At 35.1% G+C, this 16,400-nt stretch overlaps 1 protein-coding gene across 2 annotated transcripts in view; it reads left to right on the top strand.

Moving 5' to 3' along the window:
* Positions 1-16,400, top strand: part of LOC106878717 (tumor necrosis factor alpha-induced protein 8) — a 93,387-nt gene that overhangs the window by 1,099 nt on the left and 75,888 nt on the right. Inside the window, exon 2 of one of the 2 annotated variants that reach the window (XM_014928034.3) lies at positions 4,664-4,705. The exons of the other annotated variant lie outside the window; for it this stretch is intronic. The gene's annotated coding sequence lies outside the window, so the exon portion shown is untranslated. The remainder of the gene's footprint in view (positions 1-4,663; positions 4,706-16,400) is intronic. 2 annotated transcript variants of the gene reach the window in all.

Raw genomic sequence — 16,400 nt, 5'->3', positions numbered from 1 at the left:
GTTCTATAGAATTACTACTACCATAACTTTTTTTTTTAATATTTTTGCTACACTCCTAGCTGGTGACGGTCACCACTCAATTTTGATATTTTACCGATTGCTAAACAATCATAACAAACCTATTTTAGTGAATTTATTAAATAGACAAAATCGAATTAGCATTTAAACAATTTAATTTTATAACCGTTTCTTTATTTATTTATAATCTGTTCTTCCATTTCGTTCTAATTTGACATTTTGGAGACTATCGGAATTTGAAATCTACAATCAGCCACTTCAACTGATATTAGACTTTTTAGTACATTTTTGTTATTAAATGATTCCTATACATAAACATTTACTGTCATTTACGGCAATGTGTTTATATATATATAAACACTTCTCACTGTGTATGCAATGCGTAACCGTGGATGTTGTCATTTCGTTTTATCGGAGTATGCGTTATGCAATTAATATGTTGTGCAAATAAACAAGAACTGTGGGGGATAAATAATAATATGGCGGGAGGTGTGAGCCATCCATTTGTATCTTTTCTCTTTGCTTCCTCATGTTTATGTCACTATAGAAAATTATTGATACCGTTGGTGACTTGATCAGTATTCAATGAAATGATCTGTAGCTGAAACACTAGTGATATTGAGGTATCGATATCTCAATTATGCTCGTATCTTTTTACATGTAGTGGTCGCCTGCTATCAAAGGGTGGAATTTGGCGGAGAGGATAGGAAACGGACGTGATTAAATTCAATACTACAGTGATGCAATTTCAAATAAAACTGAATTTTCCTATCATCCTTACTGGACCGATACAATATAAGCAACGTTGGTCAAACGATTATATATATCTATCTATCTATCTATATATATATATATATATATATATATATATATATATATATATATACGCAGACGACCTCATGTCTAAGAAATAAATTGAAACTTCTAGCTTGTGTGATAAATCGTCATATGCATTATTTACTTGACACATTCTTCTATAATTTAAAAAAAAAATTCAAATAAATAATTTTAATTTTCAAATAAAATTATTCACTATCTCTTTCGGTTGCAACATAGTTGCTTCTTGTTGGGTCTCTCAATGTTTGGACAAGAACCACTTTTCAGAACCTACTCTAAGAATACCCATCCTACTTCTCAACTGACCAGCTGTTTTTTTGTTTTTTCTTTTATAACCACCTACCAACGTTTATCTTTTTTCTCTTCCCATGCTTGACATTCTTTTCCAAACACATAGTGGTTGTTATTGCTATTGTCTAAATTTGCCACTTGGCGACATCGTTTATTTTCCAGAACTACTAATTTATTTATAAACAGTTTCTTTCTTTCTTTTTTTTCTTTTCTGGTGCTTAATTGTTCAAATCTATTATGTCAATTGGCGCTAAAAGCGGCTGTTTGGTGTGGGCATTCAAGATAATTACTATAAAGCCTAAATTATATTTGCTTTTTTTTTTTTTTTAAATATTACTGGCCGTTAAGTAACACCTCGCCTGAATACTGATAATCAAATATTGTAGCAATTAATAACATACATTACACATGTAGCTTGTAGAACAATGTTTCCCTCTTGTGTTAAACCTGTGCAAATGCAAAAGCACTAAAGATGTGTTATTCTATATAAATAGAAGTTTACTGGTGAACTGTTGGCTGAGGAGGCAAGAGAGCCAGAAATGATAGCCACCTTTAACAAGTTCAAAGCTTATTGTTCCAATCCATCTAGATTGGTAAAATTAGTATAAGGTTGCCGAAAACGCGAGGGGCTACTCTAGCTCTGGGTGGCGTTGGAGCGTTTCCGAATAGCGTCATATCCAAGAATGTCTCCCACCTGTTCTATGCCTAGAATTTGTTCTAGGTGATTGTTTGCAATAGCAAACTTTTTTTTTATTTCCAGGAATTTTGTATTTCTCTCTCTTTTATCTAGTCTCTTAGACTAATTAGAAAAGAGGTGACTTATTCTGTAAATCCAACAAGTGATTAATATTGTCTTTCATTTAATCTCACCGTTATTTCTTATTTTATATCTAATTCGGAATGTTATGATGAGCTAGTTGTGAGTAAACCCATGGAAATCACACTTCCTTCAATAATGTTTATCTCTAATTAAATCTCTTCATGTTATTTATTACAAAATATTCACCCGTAATATTTGGTATATAATGATTACTGTACATTTTTGCATTGTATCCCCCTTCTCAACCAAACATATACATCTCTTCTGTCTATTGTTCCGTTTCTGTTTTGTGTGGTAACTGAGGAAGTTCTTATTTATATTTTTTTCAGTTCTGTTCCCGGATGTTTCTTATCTTACTATGACAGTTCCACTTTGTTTGTTTCCTCTTTGGTTCTGTCAATCTAATTTTTTTTTCTTACTGGTATCTCTTTGACCGTCCTTTTTCTTTCCACAATATGTTTTGTATTTAGCTAGCTGTTAGCTAATTATATTTAGTCCCATTATATTAGTCTTAATCTCTCTCTTTCTGCATATTTACCCGTCTCACTTGTTTGTTTGTCTTTAGCATATCTCTCTTTACTTAAGTTCCATTTGTATCCATCTTATACATTAATTTCTTCCCTACAAATCTATAATTCCAGACGGTTCCCTTATCTTGTACACTTACCTGCATGTTTTCCAGATATTGTTTTTCTTTCTACTTCTGCTGTGTTCCGACTTACTATATTAATGTTTATCTTCCTAAACCAAATACACTTTTCTTAGATTAATACAACTTAGCTAACATTCTAAGACCACTGCTGACCTCAACTACCATCTCTGTACTTTTCACATCAATTTCAGCCTTAAGAAAATGTGTACCTATGTATGCCCACTCTCTGTCACATATCTGTCACCTAATCATGACCAATAAAGAGCTCCAGTTACTATATAACACTCAACTTGTTCCAAATAATCTATTCAACTCTCATTGTCTCACCTCTTCCATCGATGTTATCCACTAAAGATTTTCATTCCTCAAAGAAGGTTTACTACAATTTTAATAACCATAACTGTGTCTGACTTTCCAACTTGTATCCACATTGACCCAGCTAGTACAGAAACTGTGATTTCTATAGTTTTAAACATCTTTTTCACCAGTCAGTTTCTCCTGCTGCTAGTTTGACTGCAACTTTCAGAACTCAAATTCTGTTGCTACACTAATATCTGTTGCTCCTATTATCTTCTAAATACTACAATACTACTTCATAAACACTAGCTGTACTACAGGTAACTATTCTAAACCACCAACTCTTCTTTTAAATTTCTTTTATCCTCCAAATATACTAATTGATCAAACCTTTGCTAATTCTATACAAATTACTCTGAACAACATTTACTTGATCCTACTCAAATGGTTAAAACATATCGGACAAAATTATTGGTATTTATATTTAACTAATTTCCAAACTTTTTCATCCTCTTTCCTTCTGCCTTCCTATTGGGATCTTAAAATTCAATAACACCTGACTAAATGCACATGACACATACTTCAAAGATGATGATCCATATCACATTTCTTTTCTTAATAAATACCAAGTTTAAGAATTTTCTTTTTACCAACAAATACACTAGGCCTCAGTATTCCAGCAATTTTTCTTAGAAGCATCATATTCTTAATATTGCTGAAACTACTTCAAACAGAAATGACTGCCTACTAGTTCAACTAAATATTTCATCCCAGAGCAATTGCTGAATCATTACAAGATTCAAATATCTCTTTATTTTGGAGTGCTGCCTTCATAAACGGGATGGTAAACATCTTTTGATCATTCACATCCTATTCTGCAGAAAACCATCTGTTGAAAATCTTCTATCTCTGAATAACCTTTCTCTCTACCACTGTAATGAACTTTGCTCTTTTGAACTTTCCAGAAACACTCCCTTCCCCCCCCCTCTCTTCATTGTATTTCTCTCCTTAAACCCTATGCTGTTACATAGGCTATTACACAGTACTTTATTCAAAAGATTGCCATTTAGTGGAACTCCTACCCTACAATTTATTCTCTTAATAATAGTCGTTTCCAACTTATCAAATCTACATTATAAACTGCACTAACCTTGCACCTCCTTCTGACTAATCACAGAAGGTCTCCAAAGACTGTGGGTAGTGACTGTCTTCTATTGTGGCTTCACTATATGGAATCCTAGTTTTAGTGCAAGATATCTCATGTACACACCATCTCTTCCTTACTATCTGTAATCTCAAATTATCCCTGAAGTTGTCTTATAACAGACAAAACGCATTCTGTTTTCTCAATCTTTTATTTTTTAACTCCTACTTTCCTAGTTAGCCATATCCATTGACAAGAATTTCATGATATATCTACCCACCCACAATTCAAATGTCCCATTTTATCTACTAGGCTTTGACAGAGTTGGCTGCCTAATTTTCAAATTTTTTGTAACATTTTAACTACATTAACATTTCTATTTATATTAATTTCTGAATTCTCAAGCTTATTTCTGAAATGTTGCTTTAGCTATTATTATGGATGTATTACTTACATAGGTATCAAGATACACAATGAGATATAAGTTATTAAAGTGTTGCCTTCATTTGCCCCAAAATTCGACAATTAGTATACTATCACTAATGCTAGATTATCTCTAGCTAAGACACTTTAACTTTTTCTCTGTTCACTTTACTTTAAATAGGTACCATGCAGAAGCACTGCTCACCACAGCAGGTTTGCAGAGGTATTGTTTTATTTATATACTTATCTCAAATTTACCTTGAAAAAGACAACATAAAAAGGCTGCTTTTTTTTTTTTTTTTTTTTTTTTTTCTCATTTCCAAACCATCTAAAACTGGAGAAAGCTTAGCAGATTGTATGGATCATGTCATTAAATAATATCAATATAAGTGAGGGTTGGTGACAGGAAGGGTATCTAGCTGCCTCTACAAATTCTGTCTGACCAATGCCAGCATGGAAAAGTGAATGTTATAATGATGATGATAAGGTTGTGTTGACTTTTCTTTCAATGACTAGCATAATCATGAAAGCTGTGAGCAAATAGCTTCAAGAATCCAGGTCAATTTCACAGAAATATTGTCCTGATCTGAGTTTGGTTAATTTAGTAGAATCATTAAAATTACAAAGAACCTGTAGATAATTGTTTTTTTTTTTTTTTTTTTTTTTAGCTCTAGGTCAACCTTGATCAAGCTGACCATCTTGTCTTTTTCCAAGTACAGTGTACTTTGGATCAAATTATCCTGTTCTTTTCTAACACGGAGTGTATTTTGAGTAAGTTGTATATGTGTGCTGTTTCTTGCAGGTCAGTCATGTAGTGATTCTCTTATTGGCTCAGCAAGATAGTTTTTCCAGCAAGCAGTATTTTAGGCAATGCAGAGACAAGTGAGTAGTTGAGTTTGTAATGGGATTTGGTGAGCTGATTGAAAATTAGTACTTAATAATGTACAGGGTGGACAGGAATTTGACTATGAAGTAAACCTGTTAAAAGAAAGAGCAGATGTCACATTTCCTCTGAAATTTACCCACTCACACAAATTCTATAAATTAGTGAGTCAGGTCTATCAGTTGTGACTATTCTGTCTTTTATCAGGCGTTGTGTATTTAGGAAGCTGCATATTTAAATCTTAATATCATACATGAATCAAAAGCCCAGTCCTGTAATGATTCTATTACAGACTAGAAATAATAGAAGGTATTAGTTTTTTCTAAAGAGTTCCTCGCTGCCTTCAAAATGAATGTAAACAAGGTTAGTATGATTCTTGTAATCTGGTGCATTTCAGGACAGGCTAGCTGATGCAGCCCTGTGCTCTACTGACTCATACAGGAGCTAAGAGTTAATGTCTTTGCAACACTGGTTTTAAAAGATAGTAAGACATGATTTGAGGGTGATGTGACTGCTGTTCTTAGTAAATCAAGTTGCAGCATAAAGGCTCCCTCATTGCTTGTCTAACAGGTTTTTGCTGTTTAAACCAAGTTGGCTCTAATTAAACCAGTTTATAAACAAAGGCATTCCTGCCATAATCTTTTTTATTTTCTTTTTTTCTTGGAAGTATAGTATTATCTGAGGGAGATTTAGTAGTCATTTGTAATAAGTTGAGTAGATCATGTAGCAGATCCCTCATTAGCTTTCCCAGTAGGTTTTAAATGGTGGTTTTGAACTGGCAGGCCGTTTGAAAGATGAGTTTGGTTTAGTATCAAAAAATATGCTGAATGAAGTACTGCCTAATAAACTCATATAAAGATACCAAAGGCATTTGTGTATATTCATGTCTTTATGTATGTGAGTGCTCACAGACATAAATATATAGGAACTAAGCATTAGAATTGTCAGTTGTGTAAGACAGAAGACTGCAAGGTTATGGATGTGTGATGCACATAAAAAATGATTATTGGGTAAAACATTGTTTCATGATGCAAGTGAAAGGTATCTGTTAGTGATGAGATCCATCTCAGGATGCTGAGCTTTACAAAGGAAATGGTGAAAGACCATGCAAAAAGTTGTGAGATGTTCCATTGAAACAGATCAGTGGAACCCATGCCAGCATGTAAAAACTGAGTATAGAAATTATGATTCTGTATATACATAACAATCTGTGTAGGATCCTGTTTCTCTCTGCAAATGAGAGATGTGTTACATCTACATTTGAATTCAATTCATCGCTACCAAATGCAACATTATACTTATTAACCCTTTAACAATCAGATCTCTCTGCCAAATGTAATGCCTATTTATTCACATTGTTTTGAATTAATTGTACATTATCTTGTAGCCTTGAGATTTCAATGATGGGATTGTATGCTTTTGGAATGGCGTTGTAGGATAGGTGTGAAAGCTTGATCTGGTCAATTTGAACTAGTAGAATATTTGGGCCAGATATGGCCAGTTTGAACACTAATGGGTTATAAATATTTGTAGTATTTTAAACTTTTTCTGTTAAAATCCCTTCTATTACATAAACTAAGCTCTTAGTATTTAGAGTTTCTAAGCTGCTTTTGATATTTTGTTGGTAGGTAGGTCATTTAGAAAGATATGCATACCACTTGCCTCATGTCCCCCCCCCCCAAAAAAAAACATGGTGTTTTTGCTTATTAAAAATCAAAAACAAAAAAAGGATAGTTATATATCTCTTTTAGTCATTTTTTAATTCTATAAGAACTAATCAATGAAACCTATTCTGATATTGACATAGTTTCCTAACGGCAGGAAGGTAACTCAATCTTCTACCAGCAGTCTTTAATTTTAGCAGCTCCAAGTTAAAAGTCAAGTACTTTTTTAGTATCTTACCCATTAATTTCACTTGATGTCATCTGAAACAACCTGTTCATTATTCAGAAACTTGTTTTGTTTGTCATTACAAGAGTTTCTTTTTCCTTTTACTTTTCTTAGTTTTTTTTTTTTCTTCCAGGATTGTGGAAGGGGTATGTTCTTAGTACAGTCCTTCCTCAATTAGAGATTTGGTTGATTCATGTCACAATATTTGTGGCGAACATGTAACATTAGACCTAATTACAAATTGTTGTTACACTTACATGCACACTCTAAATTATCTTGGTAGAGAATAATTAGATATATTACTGAAAGTAAATTGAAAAAAAAACATTTTTCTTGTCTGGAGATTACTACAAACAGGAGTTTTCTCTTTATCTATTTTATTTTACTAGGATGATGGCCTTTATCACAAGTGTCCAGTACATATAGTGAAATAATTGTTTTAACTTTTGGTACAAGGCCTGCAATTTTATGGGGAGGATTTTAGTCTCAAGCTCAGCTCTTGACTGGTACTTATTTTATCAACTCCAAAAGGATGAAAGGTAAAGTTGACCTCAATGGGATTTGAACTCAGAATGTGAAGAACCAGAAGAAATGCTGCTAAGCATGTTCTTACCCAAAATACTAATGATTCTGTTAGATCTGTGGTTCTCAACTGGGGACCACATAAGATTTTGTTGTTAAAATTTACCTGCAATAAATTGCATATGCTTCTATGATACACACAAAATTTTCATAACTTATTTTTATACAATTACTAACAACATATAATCATAAAAATGTAATGGGTTTTTTAAACATTGAATGGCTATGAGAGTAAAATAGGAATCAAAGGAGTTCATAGGCAAAAAATGGTTGAGGCAAAGTTACTTTCTCAACTGTGTTTAGATTATCTTGAGCCTCCAATCTAAGGAATCGATTTTAGTCAAAGACAACCAGCAACAATACAAGATAGAACACTTAATAATTTTCAGATACCATCTTTGAATCTACTGAGAATGACACATTACAAACTCATGATATCCAAGTCTCTTTAATTGCATTTTGTAGCAGCTATTTCTAAAGAAAGTCCAGTACAGGTGTGGCTGTGTGGTCAAAAAGTTTGCTTTGCAACCAAATAGTTTTTGGTCCAGTCCCATTGTATGGCAACTTGGGTATATGCCTTCTATTATAGCTCTGGGCTAACCAGTACCTTGTGAGTGAATTTGTTAAATGGAAACTGTGAGTGTATGTGTATGTCTTTGTGTTTATCATCCCACCACTTAACAACCAGTGTTAGTTTGTATAAGTCCCTGTAACTTAGCAGTTTAGTAAAGGAGACCAAAAATATAAGTTCCAGACTTAAAAGGAAAAAGAAAAACCAAAAATGAAGTACTGGGGGAAATATTTTAAACTAAAGACCCTCCAAGGTGATGCCCCATTTTGACCACAGTTCAGTGACTGAAATAAGTGAAAGTAAGTTTGTTACTCATGATAATTAAACTTATCAAACTCTTCTCCAAACTCTATGACCTAATTGCTGCTGACTCAGGCCATTACCAGTCTTACAAGACACTGGGTTTTTCCTAAGTGAAATCTAGTTTTCTCTTGTCTACTTACTTTCATTGCCTCAAACTGTCTGTCTGTCTGTCATAAATATCATCTGTGAAAGTAATCTGAAAAGCTTCTTAACCTTTTATCAAATAAAATCTCAAATAGAAGGCTGATCATGATAGACATAGATATTTATATATAGTTAAGATTTGAACATTTCCCTCTTCTCTCTGTCTTTTCCTAGCTTTCATTTATTTTCTCAGCATGTAATTTAAAGAGTCTGAAAAAATGCACACGCATGCATGTGTACATGCACACATGTGTACACCTTGCACATGCGCACATACACGCAATGGTAATCAACATTGAATTTTTAATAATTGTAGGATTTGGTTTCCTTCTGTTTAATGGCTTAGATGATGTTTGAAAACCTCTATTATTACAATATGATTTTTAAAGACCAAAATGATGCAGGATGTGCAGAGCCAATAATAGAACCTCTATCTGGTCATTCAACATGCTAGAAATAAGTCTGGTCTCCCTCAAATCATATCCTGCAATCTTAAAAATAGACATGTTGCTTAAGTTAGTCCTCAATGTACTGTTTCCGTGTTGGTATGGGTTAGATAGTTTGATAGGAATTGACTGACAAGCCAGAAGACTGTGCCAAGCTCTATTGTCTGCTTTGGCATGCTTCCAATGGCTGGGTGCCCTTCCTCATACCAACTATTTTATATTGTACTGAGTGCTTTTTATGTGGAATTGACACCACTCTCTCTCTCACTCTCTCTTTCACACACATGTGGTTAAAGTTTGCTTCCAAGCCACATGGTTTTGACTTCAGTTACATGTGTGTATTTATGCAGCATCCATGCTGGTGCCACTTAAAAAGCTCCTGCAACATAAAAAGCACTTAGTTCACTCTGTAAAGTGGTTGGCATTAGGATGGACATCCAGCTGTAGAAACCATGCCAAAGCAGACAATTTGAGCCTGGTGCAGCTCTCCAGGCTTGAATGGTCAAACCGTCCAACCCATGCCAGCATGGAAAATGATTATTAAATAGTGATCATATATGAATAAATTGTTAGCAAGGAGTGGAGTGAGCAAATTGTTTTATTACATAAATTTGCAATTGTTTCACTGGCATTCGAACTCGAGAGTATTATTATATATTATACAGGGTGACCACGGCCATGCACCATGGGAGATATCAAGTATGCTTTATTAGTAATAAAGTAGGTAATCCATTACAAATGTTCAAAGTGTTGGCCATGTAGCTCTAAACAAGTGTTCATAGAGAATTTGAAATTGTGCTGAACCCTCTCAAATAACTTTTCATTGCCGTTGACTTGTTCACACACTTCAGCAATTCTTTGAAGATGGTGTCCTTGGTCATGAATCTTCAGAATACACAAGGGATTTAATGTAGCCCCAGAAGAAAAAGACCATGGGAGTTAAATCTGGTGACCACAGTGCTCATTCAATTGGTCTGCGATGCTTGAGCAATTTCCCTGGAAAAGGTGCAATCAGAAATACATGAACCTGTAATGCATAATGGAGGGGAACCCCATCCTGCTGAAACTAGACAGGTTTTCCCCTTTCAAGTGAATGCACGTGAGGCATCATCTTGTTGACAAGCATGTTCAATATAAATCACCTGTCACAGGGCCCTCAAAATAAAATGGTCCAATTACTTGATTGTGCCAAATCCCACACCATGCTATTACCTTGCCCCCGCCCTGTTGACTATCTGCCTCCATCCAATGAGGATTGGTTTTTACATGAAACCTGGTGCAGCTTACTAGTTTTCAGTCAAACCATCCAACCCATTCCAACATGGAAAATAGACATTAAATGATGATGGTGATGGTGTGTGTATATTTGTGGATGCATGTATGCATATATTCCTTTGTATATCTATTAACATTGCCAACATCTTTCAATGCATGGAAATCTCTGTGCTCTTGGTTGCATATCTTCTCACTAGGGCATCAGCCTGATAGTCTTATTAATGACATGGAATGCCAAATGGTTTATTAATTATTGGTGACAGACAGTTTATTGATTATTAGTGGTAATAATAATCAGTTATGTGGAAATATGTAGAGGTAAATATTTATGTGTGTGTGTGTGTGTGTGTGCACACTTCTGTATGCACAACTATTTTATTTGTGTATTATTGAAATTTTCCTCCAAGGAAGAAACTGGTTTCTAACAAAGAAATAAAACTCCACTAGAATTTAGATGACAACAAATATATATGGTACATGTTGAAATTGAAAAAAAATGTCTTTGATATTTTTGTGTTCCATTTACTGATTGTATTTGTAAAGAACACATTAGCTGGTTGCCTTACTTCACTTGAAAATCTTTAGCAAATGTTTCGGTGACAATCTACAAAAGCTTACATAACCAAGTGCACCGATAATTATTGATATAAATGTGTATTTATAATCAGGATACAAAAATTGCAAGTTTCAAAGCCATATCCATAAATATTCTCCTTCTCACTGGTTTTGGAACAAATTATCACATCTGCATAACAGCTGATGTCTCTGTCTATACATAATTTTTCTTTCCTCTCTTGGCCAGCTATGTCAGGTCTGTTATGTTTACTTTTGGCAGTGTCAATGGAATGTTCCACCAATATTCCTTGTGTTGATATGTATATATTCAATAAGGGCATTGTCTATTTTTATCCCAGGACATTTTTTTCTCACAGATGACATTGTATATTATTTTAGCAAACAACAGCATATGGCAATGGGAGATAGTAACTTGATGACATGTTTTTGGCAGCTGCTGATCACATAAGTAATGCCTTCCACAGAAGTGTGACATAATCAACATTTTTGGTTGCATCTTGGGGTTTCAGGGCTTCCACCATCTCTTTTAAGTATTTGTAGATATCTCCTGCTTTTTGATTGCAAAAGCATAACCTTCAAGATGTAACCTGATATGATATAATGGTCATGAGTTCAAGAGAGGTTACAATGATGTATATACATGCAGACACACACATATGCATGCTCACATATATCCATATACGTAAACATATATATAGATGTGTACGTGTAAGCATGTGTACATATGTATATAGGCATAGCTGTGTTGTTTCCAGCATGTAGTTTTGGGTTTAGTCTTATTGTATGGGTAAGTCCCTTCTACTACTATGCCCCATACACACTGCAATGGGCTTCTTTCAGTTTCCATTTGTTGTGGAAATCACTTGCTGAAGGTACCATGCAGTGCAGCTGCACCTAAAATCAGGTGGTTGTGGAACAAACTTCTTTAAATATACAGCCATACCTGTACCTATCATAAATATATATGTATATTATATGTAAGAGTATATTATAAATATCATCATCGTTTAAAGTCCATTTTCCATGCTGGCATGGGTTGGACGGTTTGACTGGGGATTGGCAAGCCAGGAGACCGCACCAGGCTCCAATCTGATCTGGCAATGTTTCTACTGCTGGATGCCCTTCCTAACGTCAACCACTCCGAGATTACAGTGGGTGTTTTTTACGTGCCACTGGCACAGGACCCAGTCAGGCGGCACTGGCATCAGCCACGTTCGGATGGTGCTTTTTACATGCTACCAGCACAGGAGCCAGTCAAGGCAGAGAGGCTGGTATCGACCATGTTCGGATGGTGCTTTTTACGTGCCACCGACAGTCAATATATATTATATATGAGTATATTGTAAATATATATGTATATATAAGAGTATATTGTAAATATATGTGTGTGTGTGTATGTATAAAATATATGTAAATTAATAGAATGACAAGGGAGCAGGAGTTACATTATCAATTTCATTGCTTACAACTGTTTCTATGAAAAGTACTGTACTCAGAACTGAGCACTTGTGCATTGCCTTATAGCTTCCTCAAAGCACTTTAAAATAAGCACATATTTATTTCTACACTACATTTTAAAGACTCCAAGAAAGATATATATAAGATGATGTACAAGCACTCTGCTCTGAGAGCATTGCTTCTTAGAGCAGAAACAACTGTAAGCCAATAAATGTGATTACATTGTTCCTTTTAATCTCATTAATTCATATTACCCTTGTCATCCCATTAATTCATATTATATCCTTTATTTGCCTAATGCTTTATTCTGAAGCACATATATTGAGTTCTAACAAGTTATTAGTATAATTATTCCAAAGCAAAAAATTATATGCATGGAATTGTGATTTAGACTGGTACTCCAGATTCTGTTTCTTCAGTTTCAACATATGACACCTGTTTTGAATCCACAATTATAATAATCCTTAATTTCAGCTAGCTATTCTGAGTCTAGCAGATTTAAGTGCCATGTAAAAGGACACAACTTATTACCAGTTATGTCATATGCAGTTACAACACTTTACCGCTGGGTATAAACAATCTCATCAACTCATTGCTTTCTGAAAGCATAACAGCAATAGCTTAGATTCATGTGTTTATAATAGATTGATGTTTAGAGAGAAAAAGAGAATTGTGTTTTATAAATTGCTAGTTGTAAGAATGTGTTTTCCAAAGCTATATGTAATACCTTTTGAAAATTGCATAAATATATTGAGAATTTATGTGGTGTTTTGTGTGGAGATATTTCAGACACCAATAAATTATCAGATCACTCCATATTATAAGCTTCCATAGAGAATGGAATAAAAACAAAGTAATTGAAAAGAGAGGGATGGTTTTGGACCCCCCCCCCCCCACACACACACACTATTATACACCATTTCATAGAGATGTGTGCATATATATATATATATATATATATATATATATATATATAAGCCTGGAATTAAAGGGCCTTAAAGTTAGCAAAATAAATAAAATTGAAGTAGGAAAATACAGGCTGTTAATCCCTTCAGGAAAATAGCCCTGTTTGATACTCTTTTACTTGTTTCAGTCATTTGACTGTGGCCATGCTGGAGCACCACCTTTTAGTCAAAGAAATCAACCCAGGGCCTATTTGTTGTAAGCTTGGTACTTATTCGGTCTCTTTTGCTGAACCTCTAAGTTACGGGTACATAAACTCACCAACATCGGTTGTCTAGTGCAAATGTGTTGAAAGAAAAGTTGGGCATAAGAGGCATCAGATGTAATATGCAAGAGAGAAGATTGTGCTGGTATGGTCATGTGATGTGTATGGATGAGGACAACTGCATAAAGAAGTGTTAATCACTAAAAATGAATGGAACTTGAGAGAGAGTGAGACTTGGGAAAACATGGGATGAAGTTGTGAAGTCTGACCTTAGGATGCTGAACCTCATGGAGGAGATGACAAAGGGCTGGAATGATTGTTGATTTGCTGTGCTCCAGAAGACCCATCCATCTCAGCGAATATGAGGCCCTGAAATTCAATCTATCCCTGTCAAGTCTCTTCCTGACAACACATCTTCCTAACATTCACCCCACCATCACTCTTCTGACTACATCACTATTTACTCAGCTTCTGTAATTATATCAGAGCAGAATTGCAAATATTTCACCTCCATCTTTTGTGCTACCAGTTATCACTCTCCCTAGAAGCACTTCCTTTTGTTACCCACATTCTCAGTATCATCCCTTATCATTTTATTTTCCACTAAACACCCCTTTCACCTCCTTTTCCTTTGGACACCCTCTCTTATCTACCAATGACAGGTACCTTTGTCCAACACTATTTTCATACTAATGTACCTTTGACTTCATTCCTGTCCCTGTGCATCTCTCTTGCACATTGCCATATTTCACATCGTTTGTGCTGTCATTACGTCTCTGACCAACTCCTAGTTCCTCCACCTTCCTCTCACATTGACCATGCCGCCACCCATGTTCCATTCACTGCATTTACCTCTATCCATCTGCCACTCTCCTTTCACACGCTCACGAACACACCTTGTCTTATCCTCTGTTCAGCTTCTCTCTTGTATCCACCTTGTATCTTGAAGTTACACCCTGACACCTCATCACCACCATCTTTTTTCTCTTTCCAGCTGAAGTAGCCATGCATCCTCTACAGCAAAACACCTGTTCCTGCAGTCTATCATGCTTTTGCCTCTCACCAATCGGCGTAAAGCTTGCCCATCTCAGTAATCCATCCCTCCTCAGTCAACTGTCTTATGTTGTTTGTTATTTGGGAAAAAGCACTCAGTACACTCTGTAAAATGGTTGGCATTATAGGAAGGGCATCCAGCTGTGGAAACCATACCAAAGCAAATATTGGATGGAACTTAGCACAGCCTTCTGGCTTGTCAGATCCTGGAAACCCATCCAATTTATGCCAGCATTGGAAGACAGATGCTAAATGAGGATGATGATGATAATGTATGTATATATGTATGTATGCATGTCTATGTGCATATTAATACAAAGGTTGAAACTTGAACAGAATCATGTGTGCAAGCATGGCTGTGTGGTTAAGAAGCTAGTTTTGCAACCATGTAGTTTCAGGTTCAATTCCATTGCATGGCACCTTAAGCAAGGGTTTTCTACTATAGTCTCATACCTTGTAAGTGAATTTGGTACATGGAAACTCTGTGTGTGATCACTCCCACCCTTGACAACTGGCGTTGGTCTCTTTACTTCCCCTCAATTTAGTGGTTCAACAAAAGAGACTGATTGAGTAGGTAGCCATCTTTTAATGGAAACAAATATTAGGGTTGATTTGTTTGACTAAACTCTCCAAGGTGGTGTCCCACTGCCTTAAAAGATCACAAAGGACATCTTGGACAGCATAGCCTCAGATAAGTGATTTATCAAAACAAAAGAAAAAAGAAATTTCTTTAATCATAAGTCTAATCAATCAAGAATGACCTTGGGCTAAGCAAGAATATAGCTGTAGCTTATATCAATCAGAGTTCTTTCTGTGAAAACTGATTTCCAGCTGGGCTACTTGAAAGGGACTGATGATTAACAGGAGCCTATATGTTGTGATGTCTTCCTTTCTTTTTTTCTCATTAGTTTCAAAGGCCATGTGAAGGCCAGGGCACTGCCCTACCATCTAAGACTAACCATATATATTCTTTTTCTTTAAATTAGCATCCTGTCTGAATGCTTTTTTTTTAAATATCGGTTTATCTCCATGAAAGACTGTTATGTTAAGGATCCTTAATTTTTAAAAGACTTACTGTTTCAAACTTTAGGCACAGGCATGATTGAGTGGTAAGAAGCTTGCTTCCCAACCACATGATTCCAGATTCAGTCCCACTGTGTGGTACCTTGGATAAATGTCTTCTACTATAACCTTGGACTGATCAAAGCCTCGTGAGTAGATTTGGTAGACAGAAACTGAAAGCTTGCTGTGTGTGTGTATATATATATATATATATATATATATATATATATATATATATATATCTGTGTATGTCTGTTTGTTCCCCACCACCGCTTGATAATTGGTGTTAGTGTGTTTATGTCCCTCTAACCTAGCTGTTCAGCAAAAGAGATCAACAGCATAAGTACCAGGCTTTTTTAAAAAAAAAAAGGTACTGGGGTTGATCCATTCAACTAAAAAGTCTTCAAGGCGGTGCCCCAACATGGTCTCAGTCTAATGACTGAAACAAGTAAAAGATAAAAGATTAAAAAAAGACCTAGAATGGAGAAAATGGAAATAGAGTGCAAC

The sequence above is a fragment of the Octopus bimaculoides genome, chromosome 4, assembly GCF_046866305.1.
Source record: "Octopus bimaculoides isolate indiv1 chromosome 4, ASM4686630v1, whole genome shotgun sequence".
Taxonomy (NCBI): Eukaryota; Metazoa; Mollusca; class Cephalopoda; order Octopoda; family Octopodidae; genus Octopus; species Octopus bimaculoides.
The sequence above is the reverse complement of the archived record's forward strand: the minus strand, read 5'-3'. Positions and strand labels throughout refer to the sequence as shown.